The sequence below is a fragment of the Rattus norvegicus genome, chromosome 17 (assembly GCF_036323735.1).
Source record: "Rattus norvegicus strain BN/NHsdMcwi chromosome 17, GRCr8, whole genome shotgun sequence".
In the NCBI taxonomy this organism is placed as follows: Eukaryota; Metazoa; Chordata; class Mammalia; order Rodentia; family Muridae; genus Rattus; species Rattus norvegicus.
In genome coordinates, this window is record NC_086035.1 from 48,042,390 (window position 1) to 48,063,926 (window position 21,537).

The following is a 21,537-nucleotide window of genomic DNA, read 5'->3' on the forward strand; positions in this document are numbered from 1 at the left end:
AGGGTCTCACTTGTAGATCCACAGTGAAAATGACCAGCTTGATGACATGGGGGTTCTCAATTACAGATCCACAGTGACCAGATCTGCATCACTTGCATTGAAGCTCAATTGTAGATCCTCGATTAAGAAAACAGCATCACTAAAATGTGAGGTTCAATTGTAGATCCATGGTGAAGAGACCAGCATCACTTAAAAGTGAGGCTCAATTATAGATGCATGATTAAGAGAGCAGCAATACATGACAGCAACACTCAACTGCAGAGCCACAGTGAAAGAGAGTAGGATCATTTCACAGTAAGGCTCAATTTTAGATCCAGGATGAAGAGAGAAGCAAACACTAAACAGGGACCCACAAGTGTAGATAAACAGTGAACAGATCACCATCACTTCAGAGTGAAGCTAAATTTTAGATACAATGTGAAGAGAGCAGTATCACTTAAAAAGTGAGACTCAATTGTACATCCATGTTGAAGAGTCCAGCATCAATTAAAAGGAATGCCCAACTATAGATCCACAATGAAACAGATCAGCATCACTTCAGAGTGAGGCTCAATTATAGATCCACATATAGTGAGCAGGATCACTTAACAGGAATGCTCAACTGTAGACCCACAGTGAAAGAGATCATCATCATTTAAAAGTGAGGCTCAACTGTAGATCCATGCAGAAGTCTGCAGCTCCACAGAACAGGAACCCACAACTCTAGATCCACATTGAAAGAGATCAAAATTACGTCTCAGGGCAGCTCAACTGTAGCATCCATGACAAAAGTGATTAATATCACTTCACATTTGGTCTCAATTGTAGATCCACAGTGAAGCGGATTAGAATTTTTTCACAAGGAGTTTCAACTGTTCATGCAGAGGGAAACATACCAACAATACTTCACAGGAAGGCTGATTGTAGATCAAAGGTTAAGAGAGGAGTATCACATAACAGAAAGGCTCAATTACAGATCCAGAATGAAATACATCAAAATCAAGGCAAAGCGATGCTCAACTGTAGATCCATGGTGAAGAAGATCAGCATTACATAAGAGGGGGGCTCACCTGTAGATCCACAGTGAACAGATCATCTTCACTCCCCACTGAAGCTCAATTGTATATACAATATGAAGACAGCAGCATCACTTAAAGTGAGGCTCAACTGTAGAGATAAGATAAAGAGGGCAGCATCCATTAAGATGAACGCCCAACTATAGATGCACAGAGAAAAAGACAGCCATCACTTAAAACTGAGGCTCAATTATAGATCCACAGTAAAGAGAGCAGCATTGATTTATAAGAGTGCTCAGCTGGAGAAGAAACTACACTCTGCCCACATTTCTCACTCCAAAGGAAAACACCTAATGCCACCTTGAAACCTGGGTGCACGGGGCTCGGGGAAAAGACGGTGCAGGCCCTCCTGGTTGCCACCCTCACGGAGAGCTCAAAAGCAGCCCCCTATGAGCAACTTGAGTCGAGGGACCACAGGTAAGACCAACTTTTCTGCTCCAAACGACCTGACTGATGGACTCAGGACACACAGAGGCAAATTCCTCTGGGACCGGACACTTCCGGTTTTTAGCTGGAGCCCCAACCTCGCTGATCCTGGCCCACATGTCACTGCTCCCAAACCCCTTGGGAGAGAGAACTCACCACCCAGACAGATTGGCACTCCTGAGACTGCAGAGCAGGAGAGGCCACCAAACTGCCCAGCCCAGACCAAATCCCTGGCCCAAGACGAAACTGTATAGGGCCTCTGGGAACCAGAAGACAGGGGCACTCGAGCGGCAGGTTCCCCGCAATCCAGACACTGCCCAGACCTGAAGGGACCCGGTAAACAGTTCTCTAGACACAAATCCCGTGGGAGGGAGAGCCAATACTTTAGAGGGGCAGACACACCTGGGAAGCCTGAAGAGACTACACTCTGCCCACATTTCTGACTCCAGAGGAAAACACCTAACGTCATCTGGGACCCCGGTGCACAGGGGCTCTGGGAAAAGGAGGCGCAGGCCCTCCTGATTGCTGCCATCACAGAGAGTTCAAAAGCATCCAGGCATGAGCAACTTGAGCAGCGGGACCACAGGTAAGCCCAACTTTTCTGCAACAAGCAACCTGACTCAGGACACAGGCCCACAGGAACACCTGACGACCAGGAGACAGGAAGGACTACACGCCTGAAAGCAGAACACTCTGCTCCCATAACTGGCTGAAAGAAAACAGGAAAACAGGTTTACCACACTCCAGACACACAGTCCTATAGGACAGTCTAGCCACTGTCAGAAATAGCAGAGCAAGGTAACACCAGAGACAACCTGATGGCTAGAGGCAAGCGCAGGAACCCAAGCAACAGAAACCATGGCATCATCGGAGGCCAATTCTCCCACCAAAGCAAACACTGAATGTCCAAACACACCAGAAAAGCAAGATCTAGATTTAAAATCATATTTGATCATAATGCTGGAGGACTTCAAGAAAGACACAAAGAACTCCCTTAGAGAAACGCAGGAAAACATAAATAAACAAGTAGAAGCCTATAAACAGGAATCACAAAAATCCCTGAAAGAATTCCAGGAAAACACAATCAAACAGCTGAAGGAATTAGAAATGGAAATAGAAGCAATGAAGAAAGAACACAGGGAAACAACCCTGGATATAGAAAACCAAAGGAAGAGATGAGGAGCCGTAGATACAAGCATCACCAACAGAATACAAGAGATAGAGGAGAAAATCTCAGGAGCAGAAGATTCCTCAGAAATCATCGACACAACGATTAAAGATAATGTAAAACAGAAAAAGCTACTGGTCCAAAACATACAGGAAATCCAGGACTCAATGAGAAGATCAAACCTAAGAATAATAGGTATAGAAGAGAGTGAAGACTCCCAGCTCAAAGGACCAGTAAATATCTTCAACCAAATCATAGAAGAAAGCTTCCCTAACCTAAAGAAAGATATGCCCATAAATATAAAAGAAGCCTACAGAACTCCAAATAGATTGGAGCAAAAAAGAAACTCCTCTCATCATATAATACTCAAAACAACAAATGCACAAAATAAAGAAAGAATATTAAAAGCATTAAGGGAAAAATGTCAAGTAACATATGAAGGTAGACCTATCAGAATCATACCAGACTTCTCACCAGAGACTATGAAAGTCAGAAGATCCTGGACAGATTCATAAGAACACAAATGCCAGCCCAGGTTACTCTATCCTGCAAAACTCTCAATTAACATAGATGGAGAAACCAAGATATTCCATGACAAAACGAAATTTACACAATAACTTTCTACAAATCCAGCCCTACAAAGTATAATAAATGGTGAAGCCCAACACAAGAAGGCAAGCTACACCCTAGACAAAGCAAGAAACTAATCATGTTGCAACCAAACAAAGAAAAGAAAAGCACACAAATATAAACTCACATCCAAATATGAATACAGCAGGAAGCAATAATAACTATTCCTTAATATCTCTCAACATCAGTCGTCTCAATTCCACAATAAAAAGACATAGATTAACAAACTGTATATACAATGAGGACTCTGCAATCGGCTGCCTACACAAAACACACCTCAGAGACAAAGATACTACGTCAGAGTGAAAGGCCGGAAAACAATTTTCCAAGCCAATGGTCTAAAGAAGCAAGCTGGAGTAGCCATTCTAATATTAAATAAAATCGATTTTCAACTAAAAGTCATCAAAAGAGATAAGGAATGACACTTCATATTCATCAAAGGAAAAATCCACCAAGATGGACTCTCAATCCTAAATATCTATGCTTCAAATACAAGGGCACCTATATACATAAAAGAAACCTTACTAAAGCTCAAAGCACACATTGCACCTCATACAATGATAGTAGGAGATTTCAACACCATACTCTCATCAATGGACAGATCATGGAAACAGAAATTAAACAGAGGCATAGACAGACTAAGAGAAGTCATGAACCAAATGGACTTAACAGATATTTATAGAACGTTCTATCCTAAAACAAAAGGATATACCTTCTTCTCACCACCTCATGGTACTTTCTCCAAAATTGACCATATAATTGGTCATAAAACAGGCCTTAACAGATACAGAAAGATAGAAATAATCCCATGTGTCCTATCAGACCACCACAGGCTAAAGCTGGTCTTCAACAACAATAAGGGAAGAACGCCCATATATACATGGAAGTTGAACAATGCTCTACTCAATGATAACCTGGTCAAGGAAGAAATAAAGAAAAAAATTAAAGACTTCTTAGAATGTAATGAAAATGAAGGTACAACATACCCAAACTTATGGGACACAATGAAAGCTGTGCTAAGAGGAAAACTCATAGCTCTGAATGCCTGCAGAAAGAAACAAGAGAACATTATCAGCAGCTTGACAGCACACCTAAAAGCTCTAGAACCAAAAGAAGCAAATACACTCAGGAGGAGTAGAAGGCAGGAAATAATCAAACTCAGAGCTGAAATCAACCAAGTAGAAATAAAAAGGACCATAAAAAGAATCAACAGAACCAAAAGTTGAGAAAATCAACAAGATAGATAAACCTTTAGCCAGACTAACAAGAGGACACAAAGTGTGTCCAAATTAACAAAATCAGAAATGAAAAGGGAGACATAACTACAGAATCAGAGGAAATTCAAAAAATCATCAGATCCTACTACAAAAGCCTATATTCAACAAAACTTGAAAATTTGCAGGAAATGGACAATTTCCTAGACAGATACCAGGTACCGAAGTTAAATCAGGAACAGATAAACCAGTTAAACAACCCCATAACTCCTAAAGAAATAGAAGCAGTCACTAAAGGTCTCCCAACCAAAAAGAGCCCAGGTCCAGACAGGTTCAGTGCAGAAATCTATCAGACCTTCATAGAAGACCTCATACCAATACTATCCAAACTCTTCCACAAAATTGAAACAGATGGAGCGCTACCGAATTCCTTCCATGAAGCCACAATTACTCTTATATCTAAATCACACAAAGACCCAACTAAGAAAGAGAACTTCAGACAAATCTCCCTTATGAATATCGACACAAAAATACTCAATAAAATTCTGGCAAACCGAATCCAAGACCACATCAAAACAATCATCCACCATGATCAAGTAGGCTTCATCCCAGGCATGCAGGGATGGTTGAATATACAGAAAACCATCAACGTAATCCACTATAAAAACAAACTGAAAGAACAAAACCACATGATCATTTCATTGGATGCTGAGAAAGCATTTGACAAAATTCAACACCCCTTCAGGATAAAAGTCCTGGAAAGAATAGGAATTCAAGGTCCATACTTAAACATAGTAAAAGCCATATACAGCAAACCAGTAGCTAAAATTAAACTAAATGGAGAGAAACTTGAAGCAATCCCACTAAAATCAGGGACTAGACAAGGCTGCCTACTCTTTCCCTACTTATTGAATATAGTTCTTGAAGTTCTAGCCAGAGCAATCAGTCAACAAAAAGAGATCAAAGGGATACAGATTGGAAAAGAAGAAGTCAAAATATCACTATTTGCAGATGATATGATAGTATATTTAAGTGATCCAAAAGTTCCACCAGAGAACTACTAAAGCTGATAAACAACTTCAGCAAAGTGGCTGGGTATAAAATTAACTCAAATAAAGCAGTAGCCTTCCTCTACACAAAAGAGAAACAAGCCGAGAAAGAAATTAGGGAAACAACACCCTTCATAATAGACCCAAATAATATAAAGTACCTCATTGTGACTTTAACCAAGCAAGTACAAGATCTGTACGATAAGAACTTCAAGCCTCTGAAGAAAGAAATTGAAGAAGACCTCAGAAGATGGAAAGATCTCCTATGTTCATGGATTGGCAGGATTAATATAGTAAAAATGACCATTTTACCAAAAGCGATCTACAGATTCAATGCAATCCCCATCAAAATAACAATCCAATTCTTCAGAGTGTTAGAACAATTTGCAAATTCATCTGGAATAACAAAAAAACCCAGGATAGCTAAAACTAACCTCAACAATAAAAGGACTTATGGGGGAATCACTATCCCTGAACTCAAGCAGTATTACAGAGCAATAGTGATAAAAACTGCATGGTATTGGTACAGAGACAGACAGATAGACCAGTGGAATAGAGCTGAAGACCCAGAAATAAACACACACACCTATGGTCACTTGATTTTTGACAAAGGAGTCAAAATCATCCAATGGATAAAAGATAACATTTTCAGCAAATGGTGCTGGTTCACCTGCAGGTCAACATGTAGAAGAATGCAGATCGATCCATGCTTATCACCCTATACAAAGCTTAGGTCCAAGTGAATCAAGGACCTCCACATCAAACCAGATACACTCAAACTAATAGAAGAAAAAATGGAGAAGCATCTCGAATACATGGGCACTGGAGAAAATTTCCAGAACAAAACAACAATGTCTTATACTCTAAGATCAAGGATTGACAAATGGGATCTCATAAAACTATAAAGCCACTGTAAGGCAAAGGACACTGTTGTTAGGACAAAACGGCAACCAACAGATCAGGAAGAGATCTTTACCAATCCTACAACATATAGAGGGCTTATATCCAAAATATACAAAGAACTCAAGAAGTTACACCGCACGGAGACAAGTAACCCTATTAAAAATGGGGTTCACAGCTAAACAAAGAATTCACAGTTGGGGAATGCTGAATGGCTGAGAAACACCTAAAGAAATGTTCAACATCTTTAGTCATAAAGGAAATGCAAATCAGAACAACCCTGAGATTTCACCTCACACCAGTCAGAATGGCTAAGATCAAAAACTCAGGTGACAGCAGATGCTGGCGAGGATGTGGGGAAAGAGGAGCACTCCTCCATTGTTGGTGGGATTGCAGACTGGTACGACCATTCTGAAAATCAGTCTGGAGGTTCCTCAGAAAATTGGACATTGAACTACCTGAGGACCCAGCTATACCTCTCTTGGGCATATACCCAAAAGATGCCACAACATATAACACAGACACATGCTCCACTATGTTCATAGCAGCCTTATTTATAATAGCCAGAAGCTGGAAAGAACCCAGAAGCCCTTCAACAGAGGAATGGATACAGAAAATGTGGTACATCTACACAAAGGAATATTACTCAGCTATCAAAAACAAGAACTTTATGAAATTCATAGGCAAATGGATGGAACTGGAAAATATCATCCTGAGTGAGGTAACCCAATCACAGAAAAACACACAAGGTATGCACTCATTGATAAGTGGATATTAGCCCAATGCTTGAATTGCCCTAGATGCAAAGAACACATGAAACTCAAGAGGGATGACCAAAATGTGAATGCTTCACTCCTTCTTTAAAAGGGGAACAAGAATACCCTTGGGAGGGAAAAGGGAGGCAAAGTTTAAAACAGAGACAGAAGGAACACCCAATTAGAGCCCCACATGTGGCCCATGCATATACAGCCACCCAATTAGATAAGATGGATGAAGCAAAGAAGTGCAGGCTGACAGGAACCAGATGTAGATCTCTCCTGAGAGACACACCCAAAATACAGCAAATACATAGGCGAATGACAGAAGCAAACCACTGAACCGAGATTGGGACCCCCATTGAAGGAATCAGAGAAAGGACTGGAAGAGTTTGAAGGTGCTCAAGACCCCATATGAACAACATGCCAAGCATCCAGAGCTTCCAAGGACTAAGCCACTACCCAAAGACCATACATGGACTGACCCTGGGCTCCAACCTCATATGTAGCAATGAATAGCCTATTAAGATCACCAGAGGAAGGAGTAGCCCCGGTCCAGCCAAGACTGAACCCCCAGTGAACGTGATTGTTGGGGAGAGCATGGTAAAGGGAGAGAATGGGAGAGTGGAACACCCATACAGAAGGGAAGGGGGAGGGGTTAGGGGGATGTTGGCCCGGAAACCGGAAAGGGGAATAACAATTGAAATGTAAATAAGAAATACTCAAGTTAATATAGATGAAAAAAAGAAAATCCTATTTTCTACAAGATAAAAAAAAAGTGAGGCTCATTTGTACATCCATGTTGAGGAGTGCAGTATCAATTAAGAGAAATCCCAAAGTGTAGATCCACAGAAAAGGAGACAAGCATCACTTCACAGTGTGGCTCAATTTAGATCCATGGTAAAGAAAGCAGCATCACTTAAACGGAAGGCTAAGGTGTAGGTCCATGGTAAAACATCAAAATCATGGCACAGTGAAACTCAACGGTAGATCTGTGGTGAAAAAGAACAGCATTATGCAAGTCTGGGGCTCATTTGTAGATCCACAGTGAAAATGAATAGCACGAGGTCACAAGGGGTTTCAATTATAGATCCACAGTGATCAGATAAGCATCACTCCCCAGTGAAGCTCAATTGTAGATGCATGGTGAAGAGAGCAGCCTCACTTAAAAAGAACGGTCAACTGTAGACACATAGTGAAAATGAGCAACATCACTTCACAGTGAGGCTCAAATGAAGATCCATGGTGAAGAAAACGAGCATTACATCACAGGGGGGCTCAATTCTAGATCCACAGTGAACATATCAACATCACTCCCCTGAGAAGCTCAATTGTAGGTACACTGTTAAGAAAGCATCATCACTTAAAAGTGAGGCTCAATTGTACATCCATGGTAAAGAATGCAGCATCCATTAAGAGAAATGCCCAATTATAGATCCACAGAGAAACAGGTAAGCATCACTTCACAGTAAGGCTCAGTTATACATCCATGGTGAAGAAAGCAGCATCGCTTAACAGGAAGGCTAAGCGGCAACTCCAGGGAGAAACATATCAAAATCATGGCAAACTGATGTTCGACTATAGATCTATGGTTGAAAAGACGAGCATTTTACCACACTGTGGCTCAGTTGCTGACCCACAGTGAAAATGACCAGCATGATGACATGGGATTGCTCAATCGCAGATCCATAGTGAACAGATATGCATCACTCCCCACTGAACTTCTATTGTAGATCCATGACTAAAATAGCAGCATCACTTAAATGTGAGTTACAATTGTAGACCCACAGTGAAGAGACCAGCATGACTTAAAAGTGAGGCTCGACCCGCGGATCCCGGCCCGCAGCAGCTCTCTGCTCCCAGACCCGGTGAGAGAGAGACCCAACCGCCTGGTCAGGTGGGCACTCCTGAGGCTGCAGAGTGGAAGAGACCACCAACACTGCTCACCCCTGCCCACATCCCTGGCCCAAGAGGAAACTGTATAAGGCCTCTGGGCTCCCGTGGGGGAGGGCCCAGGAGCGGCAGGACACCTGCCTGAGACACCACCGGAACCTGAAAGAAACAGACCGGATAAACAGTTCTCTGCACCCAAATCCTGTGGGAGGGAGAGCTAAACCTTCAGAGAGGCAGACAAGCCTGGGAAACCAGAAGAGACTGCTCCCTGCACACACATCTCGGACGCCAGAGGAAAAAGCCAAAGACCATCTGGAACCCTGGTGCACTGAAGCTCCCGGAAGGGGCGGCACAGGTCTTCCTGGTTGCTGCCGCTGCAGAGAGCCCCTGGGCAGCACCCCACAAGCGAACTTGAGCCTCAGGACCACAGGTAAGACCAAATTTTCTGCTGCAAGAAAGCTGCCTGGTGAACTCAAGACACAGGCCCACAGGAACAGCTGAAGACCTGTAGAGAGGAAAAACTACACGCCCGAAAGCAGAACACTCTGTCCCAATAACTGACTGAAAGAGAGGAAAACAGGTCTACAGCACTCCTGACACACAGGCTTATAGGACAGTCTAGCCACTGTCAGAAATAGCAGAACAAAGTAACACTAGAGATAATCTGATGGCGAGAGGCAAGCGCAGGAACCCAAGCAACAGAAACCAAGACTACATGCCATCATCGGAGCCCAATTCCCCCACCAAAACAAACATGGAATATCCAAACACAACAGAAAAGCAAGATCTAGTTTCAAAATCATATTTGATCATGATGCTGGAGGACTTCAAGAAAGACATGAACACACTTAGGGAAACACAGGAAAACATTAATAACAAGTAGAAGCCTACAGAGAGGAATCGCAAAAATCCCTGAAAGAATTCCAGGAAAACACAATCAAACAGTTGAAGGAATTAAAAATGGAAATAGAAGCAATCAAGAAAGAACACATGGAAACAACCCTGGATATAAAAAACCAAAAGAAGAGACAAGGAGCTGTAGATACAAGCTTCACCAACAGAATACAAGAGATGGAAGAGAGAATCTCAGGAGCAGAAGATTCCATAGAAATCATTGACTCAACTGTCAAAGATAATGTAAAGCGGAAAAAGCTACTGGTCCAAAACATACAGGAAATCCAGGACTCAATGAGAAGATCAAACCTAAGGATAATAGGTATAGAAGAGAGTGAAGACTCCCAGCTCAAAGGACCAGTAAATATCTTCAACAAAATCATAGAAGAAAACTTCCCTAACCTAAAAAAAGAGATACCCATAGACATACAAGAAGCCTACAGAACTCCAAATAGATTGGACCAGAAAAGAAACACCTCCCGTCACATAATTGTCAAAACACCAAACGCACAAAATAAAGAAAGAATATTAAAAGCAGTAAGGGAAAAAGGTCAAGTAACATATAAAGGAAGACCTATCAGAATCACACCAGACTTCTCACCAGAAACTATGAAGGCCAGAAGATCCTGGACTGATGTCATACAGACCCTAAGAGAACACAAATGCCAGCCCAGGTTACTGTATCCAGCAAAACTCTCAATTTACATTGATGGAGAAACCAAGATATTCCATGACAAAACCAAATTTACACAATATCTTTCTACAAATCCAGCACTACAAAGGATAATAAATGGTAAAGCCCAACATAAGGAGGCAAGCTATACCCTAGAAGAAGCAAGAAACTAATCGTCTTGGCAACAAAACAAAGAGAATGAAAGGACACAAACATAACCTCACATCCAAATATGAATATAAAGGGAAACAATAATCACTATTCCTTAATATCTCTCAATATCAATGGCCTCAACTCCCCAATAAAAAGACATAGATTAACAAACTGGATACGCAACGAGGACCCTGCATTCTGCTGCCTACAGGAAACACACCTCAGAGACAAAGACAGACACTACCTCAGAGTGAAAGGCTGGAAAACAACTTTCCAAGCAAATGGTCAGAAGAAGCAAGCTGGAGTAGCCATTCTAATATCAAATAAAATCAATTTCCAACTAAAAGTCATCAAAAAAGATAAGGAAGGACACTTCATATTCATCAAAGAAAAAATCCACCAAGATGAACTCTCAATCCTAAATATCTATGCCCCAAATACAAGGGCACCTACATATGTAAAAGAAACCTTACTAAAGCTCAAAACACACATTGCACCTCACACAATAATAGTGGGAGATTTCAACACCCCACTCTCATCAATGGACAGATCATGGAAACAGAAATTAAACAGTGATGTCGACAGACTAAGAGAAGTCATGAGCCAAATGGACTTAACGGATATTTATAGAACATTCTATCCTAAAGCAAAAGGATATACCTTCTTCTCAGCTCCTCATGGAACTTTCTCCAAAATTGACCATATAATTGGTCAAAAAACGGGCCTCAACAGGTACAGAAAGATAGAAATAATCCCATGCGTGCTATCGGACCACCATGGCCTAAAACTGGTCTTCAATAACAATAAGGGAAGAATGCCCACATATACGTGGAAATTGAACAATGCTCTACTCAATGATAACCTGGTTAAGGAAGAAATAAAGAAAGAAATTAAAAACTTTTTAGAATTTAATGAAAATGAAGATACAACATACTCAAACTTATGGGACACAATGAAAGCTGTGCTAAGAGGAAAACTCATAGCGCTGAGTGCCTGCAGAAAGAAACAGGAAAGAGCATATGTCAGCAGCTTGACAGCACACCTAAAAGCTCTAGAACAAAAAGAAGCAAATACACCCAGGAGGAGCAGAAGGCAGGAAATAATCAAACTCAGAGCTGAAATCAACCAAGTAGAAACAAAAAGGACCATAGAAAGAATCAACAGAACCAAAAGTTGGTTCTTTGAGAAAATCAACAAGATAGATAAACCCTTAGCCAGACTAACAAGAGGACACAGAGAGTGCGTCCAAATTAACAAAATCAGAAATGAAAAGGGAGACATAACTACAGATTCAGAGGAAATTCAAAAAATCATCAGATCTTACTATAAAAACCTATATTCAACAAAATTTGAAAATCTTCAGGAAATGGACAATTTCCTAGACAGATACCAGGTATCGAAGTTAAATCAGGAACAGATAAACCAGTTAAACAACCCCGTAACTCCTAAGGAAATAGAAGCAGTCATTAAAGGTCTCCCAACCAAAAAGAGTCCAGGTCCAGACGGGTTTAGTGCAGAATTCTATCAAACCTTCATAGAAGACCTCATACCAATATTATCCAAACTATTCCACAAAATTGAAACAGATGGAACCCTACCGAATTCCTTCTACGAAGCCACAATTACTCTTATACCTAAACCACACAAAGACACAACAAAGAAAGAGAACTTCAGACCAATTTCCCTTATGAATATCGACGCAAAAATACTCAATAAAATTCTGGCAAACCGAATTCAAGAGCACATCAAAACAATCATCCACCATGATCAAGTAGGCTTCATCCCAGGCATGCAGGGATGGTTTAATATACGGAAAACCATCAACGTGATCCATTATATAAACAAACTGAAAGAACAGAACCACATGATCATTTCATTAGATGCTGAGAAAGCATTTGACAAAATTCAACACCCCTTCATGATAAAAGTCCTGGAAAGAATAGGAATTCAAGGCCCATACCTAAACATAGTAAAAGCCATATACAGCAAACCAGTTGCTAACATTAAACTAAATGGAGAGAAACTTGAAGCAATCCCACTAAAATCAGGGACTAGACAAGGCTGCCCACTCTCTCCCTACTTATTCAATATAGTTCTTGAAGTTCTAGCCAGAGCAATCAGACAACAAAAGGAGATCAAAGGGATACAGATCGGAAAAGAAGAGGTCAAAATATCACTATTTGCAGATGACATGATAGTATATTTAAGTGATCCCAAAAGTTCCACCAGAGAACTACTAAAGCTGATAAACAACTTCAGCAAAGTGGCTGGGTATAAAATTAACTCAAATAAATCAGTTGCCTTCCTCTATACAAAAGAGAAACAAGCCGAGAAAGAAATTAGGGAAACGACACCCTTCATAATAGACCCAAATAATATAAAGTACCTCGGTGTGACTTTAACCAAGCAAGTAAAAGATCTGTACAATAAGAACTTCAAGACACTGAGGAAAGAAATTGAAGAAGACCTCAGAAGATGGAAAGATCTCCCATGCTCATGGATTGGCAGGATTAATATAGTAAAAATGGCCATTTTACCAAAAGCAATCTACAGATTCAATGCAATCCCCATCAAAATACCAATCCAATTCTTCAAAGAGTTAGACAGAACAATTTGCAAATTCATCTGGAATAACAAAAAACCCAGGATAGCTAAAGCTATCCTCAACAATAAAAGGACTTCAGGGGGAATCACTATCCCTGAACTCAAGCAGTATTACAGAGCAATAGTGATAAAAACTGCATGGTATTGGTACAGAGACAGACAGATAGACCAATGGAATAGAATTGAAGACCCAGAAATGAACCCACACACCTATGGTCACTTGATTTTTGACAAAGGAGCCAAAACCATCCAATGGAAAAAAGATAGCATTTTCAGCAAATGGTGCTGGTTCAACTGGAGGGCAACATGTACAAGAATGCAGATCGATCCATGCTTATCACCCTGTACAAAGCTTAAGTCCAAGTGGATCAAGGACCTCCACATCAAACCAGACACACTCAAACTAATAGAAGAAAAACTAGGGAAGCATCTGGAACACATAGGCACTGGAAAAAATTTCCTGAACAAAACACCAATGGCTTATGCTCTAAGATCAAGAATCGACAAATGGGATCTCATAAAACTGCAAAGCTTCTGTAAGGCAAAGGACACTGTGGTTAGGACAAAACGGCAACCAACAGATTGGGAAAAGATCTTTACCAATCCTACAACAGATAGAGGCCTTATATCCAAAATATCAAAGAACTCAAGAAGTTAGACCGCAGGGAAACAAATAACCCTATTAAAAAATGGGGTTCAGAGCTAAACAAAGAATTCACAGCTGAGGAATGCCGAATGGCTGAGAAACACCTAAAGAAATGTTCAACATCTTTAGTCATAAGGGAAATGCAAATCAAAACAACCCTGAGATTTCACCTCACACCAATGCGATTGGCTAAGATCAAAAACTCAGGTGACAGCAGATGCTGGCGAGGATGTGGAGAAAGAGGAACACTCCTCCATTGTTGGTGGGATTGCAGACTGGTAAAACCATTCTGGAAATCAGTCTGGAGGTTCCTCAGAAAATTGGACATTGAACTGCCTGAGGATCCAGCTATACCTCTCTTGGGCATATACCCAAAAGATGCCTCAACATATAAAAGAGACACGTGCTCCACTATGTTCATCGCAGCCTTATTTATAATAGCCAGAAAATGGAAAGAACCCAGATGCCCTTCAACAGAGGAATGGATACAGAAAATGTGGTACATCTACACAATGGAATATTACTCAGCTATCAAAAACAACGAGTTTATGAAATTCGTAGGCAAATGGTTGGAACTGGAAAACATCATCCTGAGTGAGCTAACCCAATCACAGAAAGACATACATGGTATGCACTCATTGATAAGTGGCTATTAGCCCAAATGCTTGAATTACCCTAGATCCCTAGAACAAACAAAACTCAAGACGGATGATCAAAATGTGAATGCTTCACTCCTTCTTTAAATGAGGAAAAAGAATACCCTTGGCAGGGAAGGGAGAGGCAAAGATTAAAACAGAGACTGAAGGAACACCCATTCAGAGCCTGCCCCACATGTGGCCCATACATATACAGCCACCCAATTGGACAAGATGGATGAAGCAAAGAAGTGCAGACCGACAGGAGCCGGATGTAGATCGCTCCTGAGAGACCCAGCCAGAATACAGCAAATACAGAGGCGAATGCCAGCAGCAAACCACTGAACTGAGAATAGGTCCCCCGTTGAAGGAATCAGAGAAAGAACTGGAAGAGCTTGAAGGGGCTCGAGACCCCAAAAGTACAACAATGCCAAGCAACCAGAGCTTCCAGGGACTAAGCCACTACCTAAAGACTATACATGGACTGACCCTGGACTCTGACCCCATAGGTTGCAGTGAATATCCTACTAAGAGCACCAGTGGAAGGGGAAGCCCTGGGTCCTGCTAAGACTGAACCCCCAGTGAACTAGTCTATGGGGGGAGGGCGGCAATGGGGGGAGGGTTGGGAGGGGAACACCCATAAGGAAGGGGAGGGGGGAGGGGGATGTTTGCCCGGAAACCGGGAAAGGGAATAACACTCGAAATGTATATAAGAAATACTCAAGTTAATAAAAAAAAAGTAATAAATCACAAAAAAAAGTGAGGCTCAATTATAGATGCATATTGAAGAGAACAGCAATACATGACAGCAACACTCAACTGGAGTTCCACAGTGAAAGAGAGTAGGATCATTTCACAGTGATGCTCAATTGTAGATCCAGCCTGAAGAGAGAAGCAAACAGTAACAGGAACCCACAGGTGAAGATACACAGTGAAGAGATCACTATCACTTCACAGTGAAGCTCAATTTTAGATAAAATGTGAAGAGAGCAGCCTCACTTAAATGTGAGGTTCAATTGTAGGTCCATGTTGAACAGTGCATCATCAATAAAAAGGAATGCCCAACTGTAGATCCACAGAGAAAGAGGCATGCAACACTTCAGAGTGAGGTTCAATAATAGATCCACTGCCAAGAAAGCAGCATTGCTTAACAGGAAGTCTTAGGTGTATGTCCAGGGTGAAACAGATCAAAATCTTGGCAGAGTGAATTTCAGCTGTAGATCTATGGTGAAAAGCAACAGCATTATGCCACACTGGGTCTCCTTTGTAGATCCAAAGTGAAAATGTTCAGCTTTAGGTCACAAGGAGTCTAAATTATATATCCACAGTGAACAGATAAGTATCACTCCCAAGGGAAGCTCAATTGTAGATCCACTGTGAAGAGAGCAGCATCACTCCATGGGGAAGCTCAATTGTAGATCCAAGGTGAAGAGAGCAGCATCACTTAAATGTAAGGCTCAATTGTAGATTCATGGTGAAGAGAGCAGCATCACTCAAAAGGAATGCTCAACTGTAGATCCACATTCACACGGAGCAACATCACTTCAGAGTGAGGCTCAATTATAGATCCACAGTGAAGAGTGCAGCATCACTTGAAAGTAACCCTTAACTGTAGATCTACAGTGAAACAGATCAGCATCACTTCACAGTGTGGCTCAATTGTAGATCCAAGGTGAAGAGAGCAGCATCAATTAGCCGAAACCTTCAACTGTATATCCACAGTGAAACAGATCAGCATCACTTCACAGTATGGCTAAACTGTAGATCCATGGTGAGGAGAGCAGTATCACTTTAATGTGAGGCACAATTGCAGATCCATGGTGAAGAGAGCAGCATCACTTGAAAGTAACATTCAACTGTAGATCCACAGTGAAACAAATCAGTATCACTTTACAGTGAGGCAGTTATAGATCCAAAGTGAAGAGAACAGCACCTCTCAACAGGAACGCTGAACTGCAGGCACATAGTGAAACAGAGCAACATCACTTCACAGTGACAATTGTAGATCCATGGTGAAGAGAGCAGCATCAATTAACAGAAACCTTCAACTGTATATCCACAGTGAAATATTCAGCATCACTACAGAGTAGGCTCAATTATAGATCCACTTAAAAAAAAACAGGATCACTTAACAGGAACGCTCAACTGTAGATCCACAGTGAAACAGATCAGCATTACTTCAGAGTGTGGCTCAACTGTAGATCCATGGTGAAGTGCGCAGCACCACATAACAGGAAACAACTGTAGATCCACAGTGAAAGAGATAAAACTATGTCTCAGAAAGGCTCAACTGTATCATTCATGGAAAAAGGGATTAACATCAGTTCACATTCAGACTCAATTGTAGATCCACAGTGAAACAGATCAGAATTTTTTCACAAGGAGTCTAAACGGTTGATGCAGAGTTAAACAGACCAGTAAACCTTCACAGGAAGCCTGAATTGTAGATCAAGGGTGAAGAGAGGAGCATTACTTAACAGAAAGGATCAACTACAGATCCAGAGTGAAATAAATCAAAATCAAGGCAAAGGGATATATAACTGTAGATCTAAGGTGAAGAAGACCAGCATTACATCACATGGGGCCTCAAATGTAAATTCTCAATGAACAAATCACCATCACTCCCCATAGAAGCTCAATTGTAGATACAGTGAGAAGAGAGCACCATCACTTAAAAGAGAGGCTCAATTGTACATCCATGACAAAGAGTGAAGCATCCATTAAGAGAAATGACCATTTTTAGGTCCACAGAGAAACAACAGGCATCACTTCACAGTAAGGCTCAATTATACATCCACGGTGAAGAAAGCAGCATCGCTTAACAGGAAGGCTCAACTGCAGGTCCAGGGTGAAACAGATAAAAATCATGGCAAACTGATGTTCAACTATAGATCTATGGTTGAAAAGACGAGCATTTTACCACACTGTGGCTCAGTTGTTGATCCACAGTGAAAATGACCAGCATGATGACATGGGATTGCTCAATCGCAGATCCACAGTGAACAGATATGCATCACTCCCCACTGAAGCTCTACTGTAGATCCATGACTGAGATAGCAGCATCACTTAAATGTGAGTTACAATTGTAGACCCACAGTGAAGAGACCAGCATGACTTAAAAGTGAGGCTCAATTATAGATGCATATTGAAGAGAACAGCAATACATGACAGCAACACTCAACTGGAGTTCCACAGTGAAAGAGAGTAGGATCATTTCACAGTGATGCTCATTGTAGATCCAGCCTGAAGAGAGAAGTAAACACTAACAGGAACCCACAAGTGAAGATCACAGTGAAGAGATCACCATCACTTCACAGTGAAGCTCAATTTTAGATAAAATGTGAAGAGAGCAGCCTCACTTAAATGTGAGGTTCAATTGTAGGTCCATGTTGAACAGTGCATCATCAATAAAAAGGAATGCCCAACTGTAGATCCACAGAGAAAGAGGCATGCAACACTTCAGAGTGAGGTTCAATAATAGATCCACTGCCAAGAAAGCAGCATTGCTTAACAGGAAGTCTTAGGTGTATGTCCAGGGTGAAACAGATCAAAATCTTGGCAGAGTGAATTTCAGCTGTAGATCTATGGTGAAAAGCAACAGCATTATGCCACACTGGGTCTCCTTTGTAGATCCAAAGTGAAAATGTTCAGCTTTAGGTCACAAGGAGTCTAAATTATATATCCACAGTGAACAGATAAGCATCACTCCACAGGGAAGCTCAATTGTAGATCCAAGGCGAAGAGAGCAGCATCACTCCATGGGGAAGCTCAATTGTAGTTCCAAGGTGAAGAAAGCAGCATCACTTAAATGTGAGGCCCAATTGCAGATCCATGGTGAAGAGAGCAGCATCAGTTAACAGGAAAACTCAACTGTAGATCCACAGTCACAAAGAACAGCATCACTTCAGAGTGAGGCTCAATTATAGATCCACAGTGAAGAGTGCTGCATCACTTAAAAGTAAACCCCAACTGTAGATCCACAGTGAAACAGGTCAGCATCACTTCACAGTGTGGCTCAATTGTAGATCCAAGGTGAAGAGAGCAGCATCACTTGAAAGTAACATTCAACTGTAGATCCACAGTGAAACAAATCAGTATCACTTTACAGTGAGGCACAGTTATAGATCCAAAGTGAAGAGAACAGCACCTCTCAACAGGAACGCTGAAGTGCAGACAATAGTGAAACACAGCAATATCACTTCACAGTGATGCTCAATTGTAGATCCATGGTGAAGAGAGCAGCATCAATTAACAGAAACCTTCAACTGTATATCCACAGTGAAACAGATCAGCATCACTTCAGAGTAGGCTCAATTATAGTTCCACATTAAAAGAGCAGGATCACTTAACAGGAACGCTCAACTGTAGATCCACAGTGAAATAGATCAATATCACTTTACAGTGTGGCTCAACTATAAATCCATGGTGAAGTGTGCAGCACCACATAACAGGAAACGACAACTGTAGATCCACAGTCAAAGAGATCAAAATTACTTCTCCGGAAGGTTCAACTGTATCATCCATGGAAAAAGGGATTAACATCACTTCACATTCAGACTCGATTGTAGATCCATAGTGAAACAGATCATAATTTTTTCACAAGGAGTCCAAACTATTGATGCAGACTGAAACAGACCAGTAATTCTTCACAGGAAGCCTGAATTGTAGATCAAGTGTGAAGAGAGGAGCATCACTTAACAGGAAGGCTCAACTACAGATCCATAGTGAAATACATCAAAATCAAGGTAAAGGGATGCTCAACTGTAGATCCATGGTGATGAAGACTAGCATTACATAACAGGGTGTTCAAGTGTAGATCCACAATGAACAGATCACCATAACTCCCCAGTGAGGCTCAGTTATAGATAAATTGTGAAGAAAGCAGCATCAATTAAAGGTGAGGCTCGAGAAAGAAATTAGGTAAACGACACCCTTCATAATAGTCCCAAGTAATATAAAATACCTCGGTGTGACTTTAACCAAGCAAGTGAAAGATCAGTATGATAAGAACTTCAAGCCTCTGAACAAAAAAATTGAAGATCTCAGAAGATGGAAAGATCTCCTATGCTCATGGATTGGTAGGATCAATATAGTAAAAATGACCATTTTACCAAAAGTGATCTACAGCTTCAAGGCAATCCCCATCAAAATACTAATCCAATTCTTCAGAGAGTTAGACAGAACTATTTCCAAATTCATTTTTAATAACAAACAATCCAGGATAGCTAAAACTATCCTCAACAATAAAAGGACTTCTGGGGGAATTACTATCCCTGAACTCAAGCAGTATTAAAGGGCAATAGTGATAAAAAAATACTGCATGGTATTGGTACAGTGACAGATAGATAGACCAGTGGAATAGAATTGAAGACCCAGAAATGAACCCACACACCTATGGTCACTTGATTTTTGACAAAGGATCCAAAATCATCCAATGGGAAAAAGATAGCATTTTCAGCAAATGGTGCTGGTTCAACTGGAGGTCAGCATGTAGAAGAATGCAGATCAATCCATGCTTATCACCCTGTACAAAGTTTAAGTCCAAGTGGATCAAGGACCTCCACATCAAACCAGATACACTCAAACTAATAGAAGAAAAAGTGAGGAAGAGTCTCAAACACATGGGCACTGGAGAAAATTTCCTGGACAAAACAATGGCTTATGCTCTAAGACCAAGAATCGACAAATGGAATCTCATAAAACTGCAAAGCTTCTGTAAGGCAAAGGAGACGGTTGTTAGGACAAAATGGCAACCAACAGATTGGGAAAAGATCTTTACCAAATCCAATATATAAAAAGAACTCACAAAGTTAGACTGCAGGAAGACACATAACCCTATTAAAAAATGGGGTTCACAGCTAAACAAAGAATTCACAGTTGGGGAATGCCGAATGGCTGAGAAACACCTAAAGAAATGTTCAACATCTTTAGTCATAAAGGAAATGCAAATCAGAACAACCCTGAGATTTCACCTCACAACAGTGAGAATGGCTAAGATCAAAAATTCAGGTGATAGCAGATGCTGGCAAGGATGTGGAGAAAGAGGAACACTCCTCCATTGTTGGTGGGATTGCAGACTGGTACGACCATTCTGAAAATCAGTCTGGAGGTTTCTCAGAAAACTGGACATTGAACTACCTGAGGACCCAGCTATACCTCTCTTGGGCATATACCCAAAAGATGCCACAACTTATGACAAAGAAACATGCTCCACTATGTTCATAGCAGCCTTATTTATAATAGCCAGAAGCTGGAAAGAACCCAGAAGCCCTTCAACAGAGGAATGGATACAGAAAATGTGGCACATCTACACAAAGGAATGTTACTCAGCTATCAAAAACAAGGACTTTATGAAATTCATAGGCAAATGGATGGAACTGGAAAATATCATTCTGAGTGAGGTAACCCAATCACAGAAAAACACACATGGTATGCACTCATTGATAAGTGCCTATTAGTCCAAATGCTTGAATTGCTCTAGATGCACAGAACACATGAAACTCAAGAAGAATGACCAAAATGCGAATGCTTCATTCCTTCTTTAAAAGGGGAACAAGAATACCCTTGGGAGGGAAAAGGGAGGCAAAGTTTAAAGCAGAGGCAGAAGGAACACCCAATCAGAGCCTGCCCCACATGTGGTCCATACATACACAGCCACCAAACTACATAAGATGGATGAAGCAAAGACGTGCAGGCTGACAGGAACCGGATGTAGATCTCTCCTGAGAGACACAGCCAGAATACAGCAAAAACATAGGCGAATGTCATCATTAAACCACTGAACTGAGAATGGGACCCCCGTTGAAGGAATCTTAGAAAGGACTGAAAGAGCTTGAGACCCC